A 24,012-nucleotide genomic window follows, 5' to 3' on the forward strand; every position below is an offset into this window, starting at 1 on the left:
TTACATATAAAATTAACCATCTCAGTACACATGTGCTTATCCACAGAAATATCACTTCGTCTTTTAATGGTAGTGTGGTGACTTTCTTAAAAATCAGGAGCATTTTTTACATTTGTAATCAGAAAAATCATTAAGATAGTTCTATTTTTTTTAACTGTTTTCATTGCATTTATTTTTATTGAGGTAAAGTTGATATATTACACTGCATAAGTTTAAGGTGTATGTGTTGATTTGATACATTTATATATTACATTTTTTTTACCACACTGATTTATTTATTATAGCTTTATAACTTTTAAAAAATATTTGATGGGACTATTGTTGCTTCATGTTGCTTATTTTTATAAATAAATAAATAATTTATTTTTAAACATCTTTATTGCAGTATAATTGCTTTATAATGGTGTGTTAGTTTCTGCTTTATAACAAAGTGAATCAGCTATACATACATATATATCTCCCCATATCTCTTCCCTCTTTCATCTCCCTCCTCCCACCCTCCCTATCCCACCCCTCTAGGTGGTCACAAAGCACTGAGCTGATCTCCGTGTGCTATGCGGCTACTTCCCGCTAGCTATCTATTTTACGTTTGGTAGTGTATATATGTCCATGCCACTCTCTCACTTTGTCACAGCTTACCCTTCCCCCTCCCCATATCCTCAAGTCCATTCTCTAGTAGGTGTGTGTCTTTATTCCCGTCTTGTCCCTAGGTTCTCCATGACCATTTTTTTTTTCTTAGATTCCATATATAAGTGTTAGTATATGGTATTTGTTTTTCTCTTTTGGACGTACTTCCCTCTGTATGACAGACTCTAGGTCCATCCACCTCACTACAAATAACTCAATTCCATTTCTTTTTATGGCTGAGTAATATTCCATTGTATATATGTGCCACATCTTCTTTATCCATTCATCTGTTGATGGACACTTAGGTTGCTTCCATGTCCTGGCTATTGTAAATAGAGCTGCAATGAACATTTTGGTACATGACTCTTTTTGAATTATGGTTTTCTCAGGGTATATGCCCAGTAGTGGGACTGCTGGGTCATATGGTGGTACTATTTGTAGTTTTTTAAGGAACCTCTATACTGTTCTCCAGAGTGGTTCTATCAATTTACATTGCCACCAAAAGTGCAAGAGGGTTCCCTTTTCTCCACACCCTTTCCAGCATTTATTGTTTGTAGATTTTTTTGATGATGGCTATTCTGACCGGTGTGAGATGATATCTCATTGTAATTTTGATTTGTATTTCTCTAATGATTAATGATGATGAGCATTCTTTCATGTGTTTGTTGGCAATCTGTATATCTTCTACGGAGAAATGTCTATTGAGGTCTCCTGCCCATTTTTGGATTGGGTTGTTTGTTTTTTTGACATTGAGCTGCATGAGCTGCTTGTAAATTTTGTAGATTAATCCTTTGTCAGTTGCTTCATTTGCAAATACTTTATCCCATTCTGAGGGTTGTCTTTTGGTCTTGTTTATGGTTTCCTTTGTTGTGCAAAAGCTTAGAAGTGTCATTAGGCCCCATTTGTTCATTATTGTTTTTATTTCCATTTCTCTAGGAGGTGGGTCAAAAAGGATCTTGCTGTGATTTATGTCATAGAGTGTTCTGCCTATGTTTTCCTCTAAGAATTTGACAGTGTCTGGGCTTACATTTAGGTCTTTAATCCATTTTGAACCTATTATTGTGTATGGTGTTAGGGAGTGTTCTAATTTCATTCTTTTACATGTAGCTCTCCAGTTTTCCCAGCACCACTTATTGAAGAGGCTGTCTTTTCTCCATTGTATATTCTTGCCTCCTTTATCAAAGATAAGGTGACCATATGTGCCTGGGTTTATCTTTGGGCTTTGTATTCTGTTCCATTGGTCTATCTTTCTGTTTTTGTGCCAGTACCATACTGTCTTGACTACTGTAGCTTTGTAGTATAGTCTGAAGTCAGGGAGCCTGATTCCTCCAGCTCTGATTTCTTTTCTCAAGACTGCTTTGGCTATTTGGGGTCTTTTGTGTTTCCATACAAATCGTGAAATTTTTTGTTCTACTTCTGTGAAAAATGCCAGTAGTAGTTTGATAGGGATTGCAATGAATCTGTAGATTGCTTTGGGTAGTAGAGTCATTTTCACAATGTTGATACTTCCAATCCAAGAACATGGTATATCTCTCCATCTATTTGTATCATCTTTAATTTCTTTCATCAGTGTCTTATAATTTTCTGCATACAGGTCTTTTGTCTCCTTAGGTAGGTTTATTCCTAGATATTTTATTCTTTTTGTTGCAGTAGTAAATGGGAGTGTTTTCTTAATTTCACTTTTAGAATTTTCATCATTAGTGTATAGGCATGCAAGAGATTTCTGTGCATTTTGTATCCTGCTACTTTACCAAATTCATTGATTAGCTGTAGTAGTTTTCTGGTAGCATCTTTAGGATTCTCTATGTGTAGTATCATGTCATCTGCAAAGAGTGACAGGTTTACTTCTTCTTTTTCAATTTGGATTTCTTTCATTTCTTTTTCTTCTCTGATTGCTGTGGCTAAAACTTCCAAAATTATGTTGAATAAGAGTGGTGAGAGTGGGCAACCTTGTCTTGTTCGTGATCTTAGTGGAAATGGATTCAGTTTTTCACCATTGAGGATGATGTTGGCTGTGGGTTTGTCATATTTGGCCTTTATTATGTTGAGGAAAATTCCCTCTATGCCTACTTTCTGGAGGGTTTTTGTCATAAATGGCTGTTGAATTTTGTTGAAAGCTTTCTCTGCATCTATTGAGATGATCATGTGGTATTTATTCTTCAATTTGTTAATATGGTGTATCACATTGATTGATTTGCATATATTGAAGAATCCTTGCATTCCTGGAATAGACCCCACTTGATCATGGTGTATGATGCTTTTAATGTGCTGTTGGAGACTGTTTGCTGGTATTTTGTTGAGGATTTTTGCATCTATGTTCATCAGTGATATTGGCCTGTAGTTTTCTTTCTTTGTGACATCTTTGTCTGGTTTTGGTATCAGGGTGATGTGGCCTCGTAGAATGAGTTTGGGAGTGTTCCTCCCTCTGCTATATTTTGGAAGAGTTTGAGAAGGATAGGTGTTAGCTCTTCTCTATATGTTTGATAGAATTCGCCTGTGAAACCATCTGGTCCTGGGCTTTTGTTTGTTGGAAGATTTTTAATCACAGTTTCCATTTCAGTGCTTGTGATTGGTCTGTTTGTATATTCTATTTCTTCCTGGTTCAGTCTCAGAACGTTGTGCATTTCTAAGAATTTGTCCATTTCTTCCAGGTTGTCCATTTTATTGGCATATAGTTGCTTGTAGTAATCTCTCATGATCCTTTGTATTTCTGTCGTGTCAGTTGTTACTTCTCCCTTTTCATTTCTAATTCTATTTATCTGAGTCTTCTCTCTTTTTTTCTTGATGAGTCTGGCTAATGGTTTATCAATTTTATTTATCTTCTCAAAGAACCAGCTTTTAATTTTATTGATCTTTGCTATCATTTCCTTCATTTCTTTTTCATTTATTTCTGATCTGATCTTTATGATTTCTTTCCTTCTGCTAACTTTGGGGTTTTTTTGTTCTTCTTTCTCTAATTGCTTTTGGGGTAAGGTTAGGTTGCTTCTTTGAGATGTTTCCTGTTTCTTAAGGTAGGATTGTATTTCTATAAACTTCCCTCTTAGAACTGCTTTTGCTGCATCCCATAGGTATTGGGTTATCATGTTTTCGATGTCTTTTGTTTCTAGCTATTTTTTGATTTCTTCTTTGATTTCTTTGGTTTCTTCTTTAGATCTCTTGGTTATTAAACAGTATATTGTTTAGCCTCCATGTGTTTGTATTTCTTATAGATTTTTTTCCTGTAATTGATATCTAGTCTCATAGCATTGTGGTCAGGAAAGATACTTGATACAATTTCAATTTTCTTAAATTTACCAAGGCTTGAATTGTGACCCAGGGTATGATCTATCCTGGAGAATGTTCCATGAGCACTTGAGAAGAATGTGTATTCTGTTGTTTTTGATGGAATGTCCTATTAATATCAATTAACTCCATCTTGTTTAAGGTATCATTTAAAGCTTCTATTTCCTTTTTTATTTTCATTTTGGATGATCTGTCCATTGGTGAAAGTGGGGTGTTAAAATCCCCTACTCTGATTGTGTTACTGTCGATTTCCCCTTTTATGGCTGTTAGTATTTGCCTTATGTATTGAGATGCTCCTATGTTGGGTGCATAAATATTTCCAATTGTTATATCTTCTTCTTGGATTGATCCTTTGATCATTATGTAGTGTCCTTGTCTCTTGTAATAGTCTTTGTTTTAAAGTCTATTTTGTCTGATATGAGAATTGCTACTCCAGCTTTCTTTTGATTTCCATTTGCATGGAATATCTTTTTCCTTCTCCTCACTTTCAGTCTGTATGTGTCCCTAGCTCTGAGGTGGGTCTCTTATAGACAGCATATATATGGGTCTTGTTTTTGTATCCATTTAGCCAGTCTGTGTCTTTTGGTTGGAGCATTTAATCCATTTGCTTTTAAGGTAATTATCCATATGTATGTTCTTATTACCATTTTCTTAATTGTTCTGGGTTTGTTATTGTAGGTCTTTTCCTTCTCTTGTGTTCCCTGCCTAGAGAAGTTCCTTTAGCATTTGTTGTAAAGCTGGTTTGGTGGTGCTGAATTCTCTTAGCTTTTGCTTGTCTGTAAAGGTTTTAATTTCTCTGTGAAATCTGAATGAGATCCTTGCTGGGTAGGGTAATCTTGGTTTTAGGTTTTTCTCCTTCATCACTTTAAATATGTCCTGCCTTTCCCTTCTGACTTGCAGAGCTTCTGCTGAAAGATCAGCTGTTAACCTTATGGGGGCATTCCCGTGTGTGTTATTAATTGTTTTTCCCTTGCTGCTTTTAATATTTTTTCTTTGTATTTAATTTTTGATAGTTTCATTAATACGTGTCTTGGCGTGTTTCTCCTTGGATTTATCCTGTATGGGGCTCTCTGTGCTTCTTTGACTTGATTAACTATTTCCTTTCTCATATTAGGGAAGTGTTCAACTATAATCTCTTCAAATATTTTCTCAGTCCCTTTCTTTTTCTCTTCTTCTTCTGGGATCCCTATAATTCGAATGTTGATGCGTTTAATGTTGTCCCAGAGGTCTCTGAGACTGTCCTCAATTCTTGTCATTCTTTTTTCTTTATTCTGCTCTGCAGTAGTTATTTCCACTATTGTATCTTCCAGGTCACTTATCCGTTCTTTTGCCTCTGTTATTCTGCTATTGATCCCTTCTAGATAATTTTTAATTTCATTTATTGTGTTGTTCATCACTGTTTGCTGTTTAGTTCGTCTAGTTCCTTGTTAAACGTTTCTTGTATTTTCTCCATTCTATTTTCAAGATTTTGGATCATCTTTACTATCATTATTCTGAATTCTTTTTCAGGTAGACTGCTTATTTCCTCTTCATTTGTTAGGTCTGGTGGGTTTTTCTCCTGCTCCTTCATATGCTGTGTATTTCTCTGTCTTCTCATTTTGCTTAACTTACTGTAATTGGGGTTTCCTTTTCACAGGCTGCAGGTTCATAGTTCCCCTTGTTTTTGTTGTCTGTCCCCAGTGGCCAAGGTTGGTTCATTGTGTTGTGTAGGTTTCCTGGTGGAGGGGACTAGTGCCTGTGTTCTGGTGGATGAGGCTGGACCTTGTCTTTCTGGTGGTCAGGTCCACGTGTGGTGGTGTGTTTTGGGGTGTCTGTGGACTTATTATGATTTTAGGCATCCTCTCTGCTAATGGATGGGGTTGTGTTCCTGTCTTGCTAGTTGTTTGGCATAGGGTGTCCAGCACTGTAGCTTGCTGGTCGTTGAATGGAGCTGGGTCTTGGCGTTGAGATGGAGATCTCTGGGAGATTTTTGCCGTTTGATATTACGTGGAGCTGGGAGGTCTCTGTGGACCAGTGTCCTGAACTTGGCTCTGCCACCTCAGAGGCACAGCCCTGATGCCTGGCTGGAGCACCAAGAGCCTGTCATCCACACGGCTCAGAATAAAAGGGAGCAAAAAAAGAATGAAAGGAAGAAGAATATAAAATATAATAAAGTAAAATAAAATAGTTATTAAAAAATTATGAAATTTTTTTTTAAGTAATAAGAAAAAAAGAAGAGAGCAACCATACCAAAAAACAAATCAACCAATGATAACAAATGCTAAAAACTATACTTAAAAAAAAAAAAACAAAATACTAGGGAAAAATGGTAAAAGGAAAGCTATACAGAGAAAATCACACATAGAGGCATACACATACACACTCATAAAAAGAGAAAAAGGGGAAAAAACATGACTTTGTTCCCAAAGTCCACCACCTCAATTTTGGGATGATTCGTTGTCTATACAGGTATTCCAGAGATGCAGGGTACATCAAGTTGATTGTGGAGATTTAATCTGCTGCTTCTGAGGCTGCTGGGAGAGATTTCCCTTTCTCTTCTTTGTTCTCATAGCTCCCGGGCTTCAGCTTTGGATTTGGCCCCGCCTCTGCATGTAGGTCGCCTGAGGGCGTCTGTTGTTCGCTCAGACAGTACGGGATTAAAGGAGCCGCTGATTCGGGGCCTCTGGCTCACTCAGGCCTGGGGGAGGGAGGGTTACGGATGCGGGGGAGCCTGCGGTGGCAGAGGCCGGCGTGACGTTGCAACAGCCTGGGGCGTGCTGTGTGTTCTCCCAGGGAAGTTGTCCCTGGATCACGGGACCCTGGCAGTGGCGGGCTGCACAGGCTCCCCGGAAGGGGGGTGTGGATAGTGACCTGTGCTTGCACACAGGCTTCTTTGTGGCGGCAGCAGCAGCCTTAGAGTCTCATGCCCGTCTCTGGGGTCTGCGCTGTTAGCCGCGGCTCGCGGCAGTCTCTGGAGCTCCTTTAAGCCACGCTCTTAATGCCCTCTCCTTGTGCACCAGGAAACAAAGAGGGAAGAAAAAGTCTCTTGTCTCTTCGGCAGCTCCAGACTTTTCCCGGACTCCCTCCCGGCTAGCGCCCGAGCCTCAGCTCCCAGCCCCCACCCATCCCGGCGGGTGAGCAGACGAGCCTCTCGGGCTGGTGAGTGCTGGTTGTTGCCGACCCTCTGTGCGGTTATCTCTCCACTTTGTCCTCCGCACGCCTGTGGCTGCGCGCTCCTCCGTGGCCCTGAAGCGTCCCCCCTCCGCCACCCACAGTGTCTGCCCGCGAAGGGGCTTCCTAGTGTGTGGAAACCTTTCCTCCTTCACAGCTCCCTCCCACTGGTGCAGGTCCTGTCCCTATGCTTTTGTCTGTTTTTCCTTTTTTCTTTTGCCCTACCCAGGTACGTGGGGAGTTTCTTGCCTTTTGGGAGGTCTGAGGTCTTCTGCCAGCGTTCAGTAGGTGTTCTGTAGGAGTTGTTCCACATGTAGCTGTATTTCTGTTGTATTTGTGGGGAGGAAGGTGATCTCCATGTCTTATTCCTCATCCATCTTGAAGCTCCCTCTCTACATTAGTTTTTAAATTCCTTTTTATTGTGGTAAAATATACAATACATATTTACCATTTTAACCATTTTTATGTGTACAGTTAAGTGGCAGTTAAGTACCTTCACATAATTGTTCAGCCATCACCACTGGCCATCTACAGAACTTTTTCATCTTCCTAAATTGAATCTATATTTTTAAAAATCTATTTGTTTTTAAGGGTGGCATAAATCAGGTAAAAGATACATCTGTATAATCCCAAGATCTGATTCTTAAAGTGAAAATCGTGTGTCAACAGCTTAGATTAACTGGATTTCAAAAATCCTATTTGCTTATATTGTGTCTCACCTGCTTCCCAATCCCCCTTTTAAATTAGATAGTCCATTGATATATGTATAATTTTCCAGTAACAGAAATTGAGAGCCTGCATTAGGTTTTATTAGGGGTAAACATTTGTTTCTCATTTCTGCTATTTCTTTTCATGTGAAAGAATCTTCTATGAAAATAATCTTGGCCTCTCTCTGCCCTTTTCTTCACTCTTCCCCAGGGAAGGAGAAGTTACTTTCTTATCTGATTGGTATATTTTGGGAGAAGGACCTCTCCCTATCTTTCTTTGAGATCTGCGTGTCTGCAGAGAGCACATGTTCTAACCTTTGCCCACTTGATAACCTGTGCTTTTCCGCTCTAATTATGGAGTTCAGAAATCAGTTTTGTAGCACATCTAAGCCATGTTCTCCAACATCAGCTTTAATGGTAATAAAACTTACATTTTGCTTTTCCTCTGTCTGATGTCTATCTCTCAGTTGGTTTTGAACACCTGTGCGGAACTGAAGGGGTGTTATTTATTTATTTATTTATTTACCTCCTTAAATTCTAACAGGGTACAATAGATTCATCTTCACTATGAGTAGATACGCTCTACCCCCATTCCTCACCATAGAGCTTCTTTCATGCATATTTGCTGATGGGTGGTAAGTTGCCACATGATTACATTGTTCATGGATGTATCACAAGAATGCTCTGAACCATGGTTCGCTTGGTTTTTAGGATACATGAAACCTAGTGAATGGCAATAATAAGTCATCACCCTTTACGTATGAGTTCCTTTGTGAATATTTGTACCTGTAAAGGGCATGAATTGTGTTCTTGAATAAAATGGTTAGAATATGAATTCAGCAGTTTATATATAGGATGTCACCTAATCAAAGCATTCAAAATTGAGGTCAGAATATTAAAGTCCTAAATTCATGTATAACCCATTCAACTACTCTGTTTTTCTCAAATGGATAAGTTAGAATATTTTTAATTTCTATCTGCATTATTTTGTGCATTCAGGAAAACTTGCCAAATCTTATAAATAGACATCTAGTTTTATTAGCCCACTACATTTTTTCGAGCAACCTACATTCCAATAAAAATGTCCCTAGGTGCTAAAAATAAAAATTGATATTCATAACTAGTCATCCAACAGAAATCATTATTAACATTAGAAAATCAATGAGTGGCTATTGGTATGGCAGTACACAGATTTAAAATGGCGAAAACAATGAAATCAATTTTTGTATTGTTAGTAATTGAGATGGATGCTGGGAACTATGTTCATATTACATGTCAAATCCCATTATAAAATATGTCGTTAGAATGGAAAGGTACATAGCAAAAAGCATGTCCACACCCCTGGCCAATGGCCCATTTATTTCAAACAACATTCAATGCAAAACAGAGACATTTCCATTGTCTTTGGAATTCACTAATAAAATTTGGCTTTTATTGCCATATACCTCCTGCCAAAGGATTCACGTCTAGTGCACATTTTCCTGTGCATTGATCCTAGAACTGCATTCTTCATGAACCCTTTCCACACTCTCTTGAATTCCCTCTCCACATTCCTGCTAGACTCTTGAACTAGACCATGGATTTTAATTCTGTTGAACTTTTCAAAATGAGTGAAAAGTATTTAAGGCAAGCCAGGAATTCTCTAAGAACTTTGCTGAGATCTAATTATTCCAGATGATAAAGCATTGCCTTCCAGTACATGTCAGGATTGGGTAGCATAATCTGCTGATATCTAAGGAATGCAGCTCAGCAAACACTTTGGTCTTAGGGCTTTCAGAGGATTGATTTAGATGGGTAATCGTTCTAATGCTGAATCAGAATCCAATTTTAAAGACAATTTCAGCATCTCTGGGAATGTAATGGAGCAAAATATAATACAAATGTCCAGTTGTACAAATTCCCAATATAGGAAGTAGCAACTAATAGTTGCTGGGAACTTAAACTTCTTCCTTAATCTACTGATTTTACGTACGAAGGTTGTCACTTAATTTGTAAAGTGTCTCAAGTGGTATATGAGGAACTAGATCTCAAAGAGAGAAGTATTCCTTGGTATTCAAATGGGTACAAATAAGAAAACACTTGAATGATATCTGAGAGGCTGGATTTGTTTTTTTTCACCTTTTTAAAATTTTTTATTTTTTATTGAAGTATAGTTGATTTACAGTGTTTCAGGTGTACAGCAAGGTGATTAAGTTATATGTTTTGTACAGGTCCTTATTGTTTATCCTTTTTATGTATAGTAGTGTGTATTTGTTAACCCCAAGTTCCTAATTTATTCCTCCTCCCCTTTCCCTCTTGGTAACCGTAAGCTTGTTTTCTGTGTGAGTCTATTTCTGTTTTGTAAGTTCATTTGTATCATTCTTTTAGATTCCACGTATGAGTGATATCGTACGATATTTGTCTTTCTCTGTCTTACTTCTCTTAGTATGTATGATATCTCTAGGTCCATCCATGTTGCTGCAAACGGCATTATTTCATTCTTTTTTATGGCTGAGTAATATTCCATTATATATATATTTATATATATATATATAATTACCACATCTTCTTTATTCATTCATTGGTCAATGGACATTTAGGTTGCTTCTACGTCTTGGTTATTGTAAATAGTGCTGCTATGAACATTGGGGTGCATGTATCTTTTTGAATTAGAGCGTTTGTCTTTTCTGGATGTATACCCAGGAGTGGGATTGCTGGATCCTATGGGAACTCTATTTTTAGTTTTTTAAGAAACCTCCATACTGTTCTGCATAGTGGCTGTACCAATTTACATTCCCACCAACAGTGTAGGAGGGTTCCCTTTTGAGAGGCTTAATTTGAAAGAATAGCCAAAGCATGGCTGTAGCTGCTCAAGACAGGTGTTGTACTTGCCAATGCTAACTACAGGATGCTTTCTTGAATGGAGATTATTTTTAAAAGCGGCAACATATTGGAAAAATAAAAAGTATTGACTAAATCCGAATTTAGATTTATCAATCCATTGTGCCATTCTCAGCAAAGCATTGAATATTTGCTTGTCAAATGCATCTAAAGGCTTTCTTGGTAAAGAAGTAGAAAATTTGAAGGTATCTGGTAGTTTTAAGTGGTTCTTGTTGGAGGTAACAATAGAAAAAAAAAGAAGCCTTTTTTTTGATGTTGCTTTTGTGTATGAATCTTCTATTGTATCATGTTGAAGCTGTGTGAATAGATTTCCCTAGGGAGAATAGCTCTGTAGCTCAATTCAGTAATGTTCCAGAAGAAAAATGGGTAGGAGAGTTAAAAAAATATTTCCAGGCACCCATTGGCTCCGGTAGGATATTATGCCTTCCACTCTCTGTGGGGTCCCAAGGTTTTGCCCTTCAGTTGGTCATAACATGATTTAGTGCTTTTGATGCCCCCCCAAAGTTTTGTCCTAGATTTCTTGTGCAACAGATAACAATGGTTCATTGTGTCACTCCTGATATAAAAGGGACCTTGGGAAGTTGAAATCCTACTTATTTATCAAAGACCAGTTCAGATGCTTGCCATGAACCTGAAAGTCAAAGATTCAAATTCAACACCCAAAGTCCTTTATTTTAGTACCAGAGGCTTTTTAAACAGACCCTTGACAGCTCTCAAAAGACAGCAGGGTAATAGCAGCTTTTGTCCTAAGGGTTTGTCTATTTTTTTTTTTGTGGTACGCGGGCCTCTCAGCGTCATGGCCTCTCCTGTTGCGGAGCACAGGCTCGGGACGCGCAGGCTCAGCGGCCATGGCTCACGGGCCCAGCCGCTCCGTGGCATGTGGGATCTTCCTGGACCGGGGCACGAACCCGTGTACCCTGCGTCGGCAGGTGGACTCTCAACCACTGCGCCACCAGGGAAGCCCCGGTTTGTCTATTTTTTGTCGTTAAAAATCTTATCATGGAGATTCTGCTGAGCGCACGTTGCTTCTTACCAACCTGTTCAGTTGAAATTAGAATTTTCTTCTTCCAATAGCACTTAGTATGACTCCTTTGGATAGTTACTTTGCTTTTATTTTTCTTATTTGTACTTTCAAACTTCCAATTTAATCACTAAATATTCAGGGCATTAGGCCATTCTCTATCTTTCTCTAAAAACCGCCAGAGAGGGCTTCCCTGGTGGCGCAGTGGTTGAGAGTCCGCCTGCCGATGCAGGGAACGTGGGTTCGTGCCCCAGTCCGGGAGGATCCCGCATGCCGCGGAGCGGCTGGACCTGTGAGCCATGGCCGCTGGGGCTGCGCGTCCGGAGCCTGTGCTCCGCAACTGGAGAGGCCACAACAGTGAGAGGCCTGCGTACCGCAAAAAAAAAAAAAAAAAAAAAAAAAAAAAAAAAAACCGCCAGAGAACAACCTTCATACAATGTTTCACTTGCCAAAGGAGGTAAATCGTGTCCTACATATCACACTTTGGTTATTCATTAGTCTTAGAATTGTTTAGGGGTTGGTTATAGTCCATAAAACCTATTTATATATGGATCCAGATTAAAAACCACTTTCCTTATGTACATTTATATTAATCAAATAGACCTTTGTGCAACTACTGCAGATTCCAAAATACAAATATCAGGCAGCTAAGGGTGGAGCCTACATCCATTGCCTTGCAGTGATGTACTGTCCAAAGCAGTAACCACTAGTTATCTGTGGCTTATTGAATATAACTTAATTAAAATTAAATACAATTAAAAATTTAGTTCATTGATCACATTTACCACCCCGTATGTTTAGAGTCTACCATGTTGAGCAGTGCAGATATGGAACATTTTCAATCATAGATCAGTGCTATTCTAGAACTCTACATATAACATAATCACAATTTTTACCTTTTAATAAAAAGAAACAAACCCACATTATAATGTGTTTTTATTATCTCAAAGGGCAAGTGATATATGTCCCATTGCAGAAATTCTAGGCAATCATATAAGAAATCCTTACACAATCATGTGAGTTTTACTCTGCATTGTTTATCTTATTATACTTCAGAAAACACCAAGAGGTCACAGGACTTCTTCTGTCATCCTCACAAGGTTAGTGAGTGGCTCAGGTAGAATGAAATCTGACAGCCCAGACCACTTAATCTATGGAGAATCCAGGTGCCAGACACAATGGGGATAAGCATCACAAATGAAGACAATCTCAAATGAGCCTCTGAAAACCCATCAATACACTGTGCAAGTGTTTGTTTTACAGACTGAAATGGAAGCGTGTTTATTGGTCTTCTTTTCAAATTGTCCTTGGAACTGAAGGCTTATTCACTTCATTTCCTCCGGTGGACTTGCAGTGACTATAGAGTTTATGAGCAAGTTATTTAATATGGAAATATGCAAATGTAGGAAATGGTTTTACATTTTTAAACTTGAAGGAGGACATTCAGACACTATGAAAAACTAATTAGCTCAGCCCTTGGTAATAAAATAACTGACATGATTTAAAACTGAGGCAGTGGTATACTGGAACTGGCTTGTATGGGCTCACAAGAGCCCAGTGTTAAACTTTCATGAATTCTGCAAACTGGTTGTTAAATACAGCCATTATTAAAAATTAAATTATGTAAGCTTATTTATAATATAAATAAATTGTATTAAACACAAAGGTAAAAATACTCAAGAATAATCATTTCCTAATTATTTAACTACATTTTACTATGATCTGCACTCTTCAGGTTATTTATATTTAATGTATCTGTACGGTGGAAATACTATATTATGGTGTGCTACTGCACATCTTTTCCCAACTACCTGTAACTGAAATGGTCTATCTACTTGCTGTTTCAACTCACACTACATCTGGTGCTCTTTTGTCAATGAGTCATGACATACAGAGATGAGGAAGAATTAGAAGTGCTTTCTGGAGTCCTATATCTGCTGTTTCTTTTTGTAAGTTTCTAGAGAGCAAAATGAACATTTGAATTGAGTCACCAAGCATATGGATGATTCTAGGAGTCAGAGAAAGGATTAAGGATGATCTTCCAGATTGAAAAAAATAGTATGATCATAAAAGTGAAGGAAAAGAAACATAGAACATGAGTAATATTCAAAAAGATCTCTGTAACCCAGAGGTCATCTAGATCTTCCCACCTTTTTGGACGTGCACACCCCTCTCTCTCTCTCCGTCTCTCTCTCTCTCTCGCTCTATGTACGTATCTGTATATCTATCTATCTATATCTATCTATCTATCTATCTATCTATCTATCTATCTATCTATCTATATATTCTTGCCACCACGTACCCTTCATGCTTCTCAAATTTTAATGTGCATATAAATTGAATTCTAATTCTGTAAGCTAGAGTTGGTGCCTGAGATTCTGCATTTTTAACAGACTCCCAGGCAAGGCTGATTTTATTCATCTGTGGCTCACACTTCACATAGCAAGGACCTAACATATACATGCATCCATATAAATATACATATAGATTTGACATAAGTGTTTGTTGTTGTTTTTGGTAGAATTTATGGGAAGGGGCTAAATAACACTCTTGGATGATAACATGTGCACTGGGGAGTAACCTGCACAGGTTGGAAAGAAAAATCCCTAAACTCAGCTACTTTAAAAGAAATAGGAACTCAGACTCAGATCATCCATGATACTGTTACTATCTTGGAAATTCAAAGATTTATTGGAGTAGAGCATTGGACTTCTAGATGATGTGGACTCAGGTGTTGAATCTATCCAAAGGAGTAGAAAGAACTAGATGACATCTGGGTTACAGAAACTTTTTGACCATCGTACATATTCTGTGTTTCTCCTTCTCCACTTTTATGATCATGTTATTTTCTCAGTCTGGAAGACCATCCTTAATCCTTTCTCTGACTCCTGGAATCATCAATATGCTTGAAGACTCAATTCAACTGTTCACTTTGCTCTCTAGGAACTTACAGAAAGAAACAAATATAGGACTGCAGAAAATATCTCTAATTCTTCCTCATCTCTGTATGGCATGGCTCCTTGACAAGAAAGCACTGGATGTAGTGCAAGTTAAAATAGCAGGTAGACAGACAATTTCAGTTACAAGTAGTTGTATGGGTCCTATTTAAAAGTGTAATTGCTGAGTGGATGTAAATACATAAGCCTTGAGTATTGACAACCTTTGAGAAAAGTGAGATCAATGATTAATTGACATTTGTATCTCCTTAAATGAGGTGGTCATACCATTAGCCTAAAACATCTTTATGTGGAGAGACAACTTCTCTTTAGTCTCTTTGTCTGAAGTTGCTTTAGTAAATTATTCATAGACAATGATAGGTAGTCACGGAGAGCATTTGGGAGAATGGCTTTGACTTTGTATTCCTAACGAGTTAACAAGTAGGACTAGGTTCCATGCAGAATCATTCAAACTGTGAAGAGAGGGCAGTTATATGTCAGGGAATGTGGGAATAGAGGAAGGGTGTGAGCAGAGACAGCGCTGGCCACACAGTAAGAAAGTTCAGAATCTGGTACTGGCTCCAGCACTGAGACTGGACGCTCTGCTTATTTGCCTCTGCGTTATATCCCCTCTCAAAATCAATCACAGGACCACAGAATTTCCTAATTCACCAAGAGCCCTCAGTATTATTTACTTTGAGACCTGATGGGACCCTCAGAACGGCTACAGCTCCTCTGAGCTTACGCAGTATTGAATGCAACACGTTTTTGTAACTTAGAGACCAATGATTTTTTTCATCTGCCCGTTTGGAAAAAAAAAGAAAAACCTCTTTTCCATGAGTACCTACAACACTTTACTCTTATCTGGGCTCAGTTTTATCAGCACTGCTACTTTGTTTCATTTTTTGGGATAGAGTGGATGCATTAGTTCCCTGGATTTGAAATAAAAGCTATGTAAAGACATTTTTCATTTTTTTCTTGGTGGCACTATAACCTGGAATAACCTGTTTTCTTTCCTGGTAACAATATTACAGGAAAACTAAGAATAATTATCAGAGATCAGGAATAATTCTTACCCTCCAGAGTGAACTGAGGTTCCTTCTGAGTCCAGCCTACCAAAGTAAAAAACAAATGAATTATTGTCGAAAATCTGGTGAGGTTTACTTTTGGCTTCCTTTTGCCTTCCCACAAGGATATATCTAATGATGAACCTTTTTCAAAGATGTGGTTTCCTCATATTACATTTTGCTTTTCTAAGTCTTCCTCAAGGGCCTGTCATCCTAAAGTTATTGTCTGTGTCTCAAATCTCCCTCCTTCCCCCTCATTTCTCCTTGAATATCTGTTCGAATACTGGTCCAGTTAGAAATACCTGATAACAGAATTCACAATAAAATGTTAATGACTTTGATCCTGTCTAGAAAGTTTACATTTTAGGGCCCTTGGATTTAGCCAAAACAAATGAATACCTACGTTAGAATAATCAAGAGACTAGTTAGCACTCCTAAAATCCAAACCAAACCTCCATTTCTCCTACATTTAAAGGTGATCCTTGTCCCAAATGGCAATTAAGGACAACCCGGTGTTTAATAGGACACAGGGTCTAAAAGGCATGAATCAGAGCCCCTAGGAGACTGCTGCTCAGTTTAACTAGCATTATTTCTCCAGCATATTCAGATGTGTAGTAGACTCTTGATACCCACCCAGATCCCATTTACCATGCTAGTGTATACCCATCCTTCAGCTACTGTGAGTGTTAGCCCCTAGCAACTCACAGCAGGCTTCTTCTCTAAAGAATTGCTCTCAGACTAATGGGAGCTGTTTCACCTTGGATGTTATACCCCTGGAGGGAGTGGGGGTGTTGAAGAAGGCAGCCCACAGACCCTTTGCCTGGAGGTAGGAAAAGATCTGTGATATATTCATGCTCCAGAATTCCTTATAAATCAGGCGAAGTTGGTCTGCAACTGAGACTACATCTTTGTTTAGTTTTACCATGGCAGTTCCTGCTTCCTTTACTCCTCTTCTCCTGAAAGTAATCCCCCAATAAATCATTCTTATAAGAATTTTCATCTCAGGCTCTGCATCTAGGTTATTTGGTACTAGGAATAGTTCTAAGAAGCAAATGCTACAGATGGGATTCTAAAATTGGATCTCTGGCCAGGTGGCAGTGAAAACCCCATCCTGGCTAGGTGAAGCCCCGGTAGTTCCTGACATACTGTAGAAGTACACTTGATAAAATGTTTACCAGTGGTAAACTGGCATGGGATATAGATGAAAGCAGGTGCACTAACTGATTCTGTGTCTCTGGCATTTGAAAGGTACAAGGAAAAGAGTAACTCTGTGGACTGTGGAGTGGTTTGCTTTTGCTAAATGGCATTTATGTGTTGAGAGTTCATGATAATCTTCAGTCTATTAATCAAGTTTAAAGGAAATTGGGACTTCCCTGGTGGTCCAGTGGGTAAGACTCCACACTCCCAGTGCAGGGGGCTCCCTGGTCAGGGAACTAGATCCCGCATGCATGTTGCAACTAAGAAGTCCGCATGCTGCAACTATGAGCCCGCATGCTGCAAGACCTGGTGCGGCCTATATAAATAAATAAATAAATATTTTTTAAAAAGATCTTTAAAGGAAATTATGAGTCAGAGATCCTCCTTGGTAGCATTTAAAGAAACGCTAATTTCTAATTTCCTAATTTCCGTAGATGGAGGGCAGACAAAGCTGATGGCTTGGAATAGGACTTAATTGTAAGTGGCAGAAAACTTTAGAGAAAGTTGAATTCTCAGCCTAGGTTAAGTCTCCTAAGCTAAAGTTAAAACTCTGATAGGAAAGGAGTGGGAGACTGAGGTGGGGATATCTGGGTAGATGCACTTGAGTACCTGAAACTCCAGATTTCCCTGAACCTTTTCGGTCTTTGGACTTGACTATTACCTTTCATTGGAAGATAAAATTTCCTCTTCCCTGTTATAAAACCATGTAGAGGTCTCAAAGGAGACAAGCATCTTTAGGAAAATCTTCCTCATGAGCTGTTCTCTCCCTGCCTACCAGACCCATAACTTGGGTCAAATTTTGGGAAAATTAGATTGGGGAAGTGTCAGACTCCTAAGGGAGAAGAGGTGCTAAATACCAAAAGAGCTACTGGATTTAGTTAACATGTACTGGCAGGATCAAAGAGATAGTGCCTGGGAGTAGATCCTGCAGCTAGCAGGGAGTAATCACAGCTGGATGAGGGACAATGTATTGGTATGGGGACACTCTGGCAAGGGACCCAAGAAGCAGTTTTAATACTCTATGCGTATGGCTTGTAAAAGATTAGAAAAAGCAATGCCTTATGTCAAATGTCAGCAAACTTTTCCTGTAATGGGCCAGATGGTAAATACTTTACACTTTGAGAGTCATATGGCCTATATATAAACAAATAAGTATGGCCAACAAATTGGGTGTTTCAATAAAACTTTATTTACAAAAAAAGAAGGGCACTGGATCTGGCTCAAGGGCCATAGTTTGCCAACTGCTGCTCTACAGTTAATGAAATAGAGGTGCCAACACTTCTGTGGCAGACGATGAAGCAATATATTAAAAGGTTCAGGAAGTAGGCATGCTAGAATGGACCTATCACATAAGAATGGAAAAGCCACCATCTGACTCTATTCCTTGGGAGGTCTTAAAGGAGACTTTATTTATTAAAACAATAGGGAATGTGCTGGTGAGGGAGAACCAGTATCTTTAAGAAGCATTGAGATGGCTGTCCTCTGTGTGTGTGTGTGTGTATTATATATACATGTATGTGTGTGTATTATATATACATGTATGTATATATATATAAAATATTCATATGTACTGATGGCTATACTTTCCATCACTTCCATCGACCCATTTGGGGAACTTGTGCTTCTCACTCCTGAAACTATAAGCTCTGTAGGTCTGGAGGTCCTGCTTCCCAGAGGAAGGACTCTTCCTCCAGAAGACACAATAAGAATCCCAATAATCATTTGTTATATGGTCATTTTGGGGCTTCTAATGCCAGTAGATCATCAGGCTAAGGAAATAGTTACATAATGGTAGGATAACTGACTATAGTCATGAGGAGGTAGGACTGCAGCTACATAATGGGAGCATGAAGATACTTTTGTCTTAAGTTAATCAATTTTGGCATTTTGGGTTTTCCCATGTTCAGTTCTAAGTGTAAATGCAACCACAGCAATCCCGGCCTGATAAGGACATGGTCACTAGGAACTTTTATTCTTAGGGATGAGGACCCACCAAGCAAACCACCTAGCCCTCCCCTCACCCCCTGAATTTTGCAATCAGAGCTATTACATTGATATAATAATTTGTGAAGAGCTGAAATGAAAAGGAGAGGTAAGGTCATCTGCCCTACAGTGCATGCCTTATTCTCTGCCTCCTGACATCACTTTCTCAATAAATTGTTGCATAAGAATCCGCATCACAGGCTCTCTTTCTAGGGAACCTGACCTAGGATTAGGTATAAAGCAAACTTCTAAGAATCTTACTGGTTACTAATTTCAAGCACAGTTATAACAGAAGGATTTCTCCATAAAGGAAAGTTTGATCCAGCAGCTATCCCAGAGAGTTGTATACACACACACATACACACACACACACACACACACAAGTATGTGTGTATAAATCACAGATATTTTGTATGTTTCAGTGGGTGAATAAGCCAAAGTCCTCCTCACCCAAATGGCTTAGGAACCTTTACCTTTTAGCATCCAGGAAAAGTAAAGGCTCAAATCCTGAGTGGTGGGCATGCTTGTTTTAGGGACTTGTGGGCACTTGTATCTTCTTCTTAGGAAGGAATGTAGGCTGTATGCCTGCATGGGAGTGCCTGGGATGAATGCATGACTCAATTGCATGTCTTGGAAAAGAACCAGTAAGCACATGGCCTGCTGAGTAGAGCACAGGTGAAGTAGATTTGATTTATAAATGTACTTTGGGAAGATTTTATGTTAGGCAATAATCGTGACCATTAAACTAGGCTTGGATCTAATTCTTTGGACTTGGATATAAGTGAATGTTTGAAATTAGAGATATTACATTAATACAATACTTTTTAAAATAGCTGAAGTGAAAAGAATGATAAGATCATGTGCCCTGTTGACACAGATACATGTATACCTTAAAAGTTATGATAAGAGAAGATACTCAATGACTTGCAAAAGTCGACATCTCAGCAGGAATAAACAAGATAGATCAGAAGATCTGAATCTGAAAACTGTCCCAAATAAAAAACGGCTTTATTTGCATGCTAGAAGCTTTACTGAAGCCACATGTGTGGTTATTGAAATATTTGATAAATGTCAACATGAATCTGGCCCAACATTTTAGTACATTTAGTTTAGTTTCATTAACTATTTAATTTTGAAGTTGGCCTTGTCAGCAATCTCTCATATGCCAAGAATACCAAAAGAAAAATGAGACATTTGATTTTATCTAATAATAAATGAAAATTGCTCAGGTCCTTTTCTGTGAAGGCAGAGATTCTTCAAATCCCTTGGGGGATTTACCAACCAAGTTACTTAGGATGAGAAGAACAGATGAAAAGAATGTCAAAGAATGGCTGGTGTAGAGCATGAATCAGAAGGCTCCATAGGTATGAGAAGGGGGCCGGGAGAACAATGTCTGAACATTTGCTCTAGAAGGGTGAAAATTTGCAGCACAAAAAAGGAGTTATGGGTTGCAGTCTTTATAGATTCTACTCACTAAGGGCCTGATGGAATTTCTTTCATATCTTTGAAATCCTTTGAAAGAGCATTTCCTCCAAGTTCAGCTGTATGTGGTTGCCCTGCTATTCCTTCCTGCTTGACTGTTTCTCACAAACTTGACCAAGAAAATATCACTCAGGAAGATCACTGTGGCAGGCTTTCCTTTTCTATTGCAGAACGACTCAGATAACACAACCCCTGTCCTGAGTCATCCAGCATGGGTTGGGGGTTTGGAATCTGGACAGGAAATGATCTAAGCAAGTGATAAGCTGCCATCAAAAGACTTGGCGCTCAGGTCTATGGAAGCACCTAAGAGGATGGACAATTCGCTGAACCCAAAATGCTCTTGAGAGCCAGCAAATCTGGACTGGAAATCTTACAATAGGATGATTTCCCATGAAATTTCTGGTCCTTTGTTTCCTCTCAGGTCATAAATGTCATGAGAACAGCTTTTCTTGCTATATTTAAGTTAATCCAGTGCCAGTTTAGGTCTTGGCCAAGAGCCAAACACTCAGAAGGGAGAGACATTGAAAGAAAAGAAAGTAATTGACCATTTTGGAAGAGCCCAGAGAATTTTGTGCACGTTCTGATCTAGGAGATGCTGCGGGGCATTCTTAACTTTTGTAAGCTGGTTGCCTTATCCCTCTAGCAAATGAAGAGATGTGTACAGGTGGTGGTTATGACAGGCATCTAGCTGAGGGCCTCTACCAGAGTCATCCCTCTGCCGAGGAGCAACTGTTTCAAGTGAGCCATGTTGGAACTCTTAATAGAGGAATCTCAACTGGCACATGTACTTAGACTTGTAAATCCTTAGTCATGAGTAAACAGCCAAGAAACACACTCCAGCTGAAGATTTAAGTTGTCTTCTGAAATGTGAAGAACAACTGGGCTTGCAGTTTTGGAACATACAGGAATAAAAAGACAAGGCCAGATTGTGAGTGGAACATTGTACTGCGAAGGGTATAGATGGGACCCTTTGGGTACAGATGACTCCCCAAAGAATGATGGGTGTGGGAAAAGGGAGACTGTGGTGGAGAAGAGGGGCCTGAGTGTGGAAGAAGTATACCTTTGCTATAAGCCCCCTAATTCCCTAACGACATATCAGAATCCAGTCTCTTGGAGATTGACATCTGTTGGGATCCTCTTTTACATATGAATTTTAACTTTTTAAAAGCCTCTGAAACAGGGCTTCCCTGGTGGAGCAGTGGTTAAAAATCTACCCGCCAATGCAGGGGACATGGGTTCGAGCCCTGGTCCGGGAAGATCCCACATGCCACGGAGCAACTAAGCCCGTGCGTCACAACTACTGAGCCCGTGTGCTGCAACTACCAAAGCCCATGTGGCTAGAGCCGTGCTCTGCAACAAGAGAAGCCACCGCAATGAGAAGCCCGCGCACGGTAGCGAAGAGTAGCCCCCACTCGCTGCAACTAGAGAAAGCCCGCGTGCAGCAACGATGACCCAACGCAGACAAAAATAAATAAATAAATTTATATAAAAAAAGAAAAGCCTCTGAAACAAATAGGAAAGAGGACTGTAGATGTGAAGGTAGCAAGCATCCTCTAATTGATTTAATTAACCCCTCATTTCGTCTACTGGAAATTCCAAGTAAAATAACTATACAAAATGGCACATTCTTATTTTTCATTGCAAATGAATTATACTTTTCTCTATAAGATACTGGAAAATGGTAGGGTCTAATTGTTTATTGGTTCAGTCTTTCAGCATTCATTTCCTGAGTGTTTATTCTCAGACACTGCAATAAGCTTTGGGGCTACAAATGTGAATAAGACATAGATGGTTGCCCTCAGAGCAGGGCTGGCTGCCTGGGTATGCGTCCTTTGCAGTGACATAGGGCTCCACTCTTAGGGGGCCCAATGCTTGGCTTGATGCTCAGATGTTACTGTCCTGACATTCTTAAAAATTTTTGAACAAGGGGCCCTGCGTTTTCATTTGAACTGGACCTTGAAAATTATGTAGCTGGTCCTGCCTCTGAGGCTTGTTTGAGAAAAAAACCTTGTTAATAAATAACTACAGTACAATAATATCTCATACAATGTGATCATGTTTTAAAAAAAAGAAAGCAATAAGCATATACTGAGTGCTACACTGTGAATCCCAGAAGACCATGTACATACACTTGTTTTGGGGAGGTTATATGTTTTAATTTAGGATGTGTTATTGTAGTGAGAATTTAATACAAATTTACACCTTATAACTGTTTCCATTTTGCCAAGACACTGCAAAGCTGTATGAATTTCCACTGATTAGTTTAGTCTAGCAAAGTCCATAGCACAAAGAGCCAGAGATTATGATTTGTTAAATAACTTTACGTGTACCTTGTCACAGACTGTTTTTGCTTCTTATTCCCTGTCATATGCAGCAAGCCTTGAGGGGAGGGGGCAGAGAATATGATGCAAAGGAATGTGAATATGTGTGTGTGTGTGTAAATGTGCACACAGCATTTCAGCTAGGGACAGATAGACATTTGGTTATTAATTGCTTTGCTTTGAGTTGGCAATAAGCATAATTTAGTAAACTCCAGTGACAGGATTATTGGAGGGAACTGGTAAGTGTAAGTGAAGGTAGGGATTTGGTGCTGATAAAGATCTGTATTTAGCGACAGAAATTTAGGATAGATAAGGATAAAGATAACAAGAAACTAAAAGTAATGAAATTACCATATGTACAGTAATATAGTAACTATGTTTTGTATTCTAATTAGTTTCTTCAGCAAGTTAACAACAACAGCCTTTTGTCCTTTCATCAAGGATTTTTTTTTTTTTTAGGAAGCAATTTAAATGTCAGAGTTGAGCACTGGAATACCAAAAATTTCCATTCTCTTCTAAGATGTTTTTTGAAGCTGTTGGCATATATCAATAGATTGTCTTTAAAGATGTTTTACTACATTATGTGAGCAATGCTTTTTTTTTTATTATAGGAGTTTCCCCTTCATCCAATATCATCCCTCTTTAAAACTGAGCTCTCCTGCACTTCATCACCTAAAATAAAAATTAAAAAAAATTTAAAAGAAGCAGTCAACCCAAATGCCATACCATTCATAAAAGAAGAGTAACATTGCTTTTTCTTTTCTTTCCATTTATTTTAAGAGGATTGGTTCTTGCCTAAGCTGTAGACTACACATTTAGAATTATGTTTGGTAAAAGGAGGAAAGAATAAATTTTGAAAGAGACGACAGAGGCCTTGATAACAATTTAATATGATAAAAATGGAGAAGAGATTATAAACCTACAGGCTTAGGCAGGAGAAAAGAGGTAAAATCAGATACATTGGGACTATTGTGTTTTGGTTACAAGCATTATGATAAAATGAGCATTGTCACCTTCAGAGCAACATTTGCAGATCCAAGTTATGAAGTGAGATGTTTCACAGAGATAAAAAAATTCAACATAGATACATCCTACAGAATGTTGTTATGTCACACTGAAGTGTGTCTGTGCAGGTATCTTCTCGGAAAATAAAGCCCATGAATAATTTTTACAGTTTTGCATATCAGAAAGATGATTGATTAAAATGTGTGTTGATTTGAATAGGCCAGGAGTATCTGTCCCAGTTTCATATAGATAAGCATATATAGGTTTGTCATTTTAAAACCAAGGTGCCCACAGGCAAGAGCATACAGCTGGCTTGGTGGCTCTTCAGCCTTTCTCATTATCACCATCATCATC

Source organism: Aethalodelphis obliquidens, unplaced genomic scaffold (assembly GCF_003676395.1).
Source record: "Aethalodelphis obliquidens isolate GAN/ISIS:26980383/991018 unplaced genomic scaffold, ASM367639v1 scaffold4, whole genome shotgun sequence".
Lineage (NCBI taxonomy): Eukaryota > Metazoa > Chordata > Mammalia > Artiodactyla > Delphinidae > Aethalodelphis > Aethalodelphis obliquidens.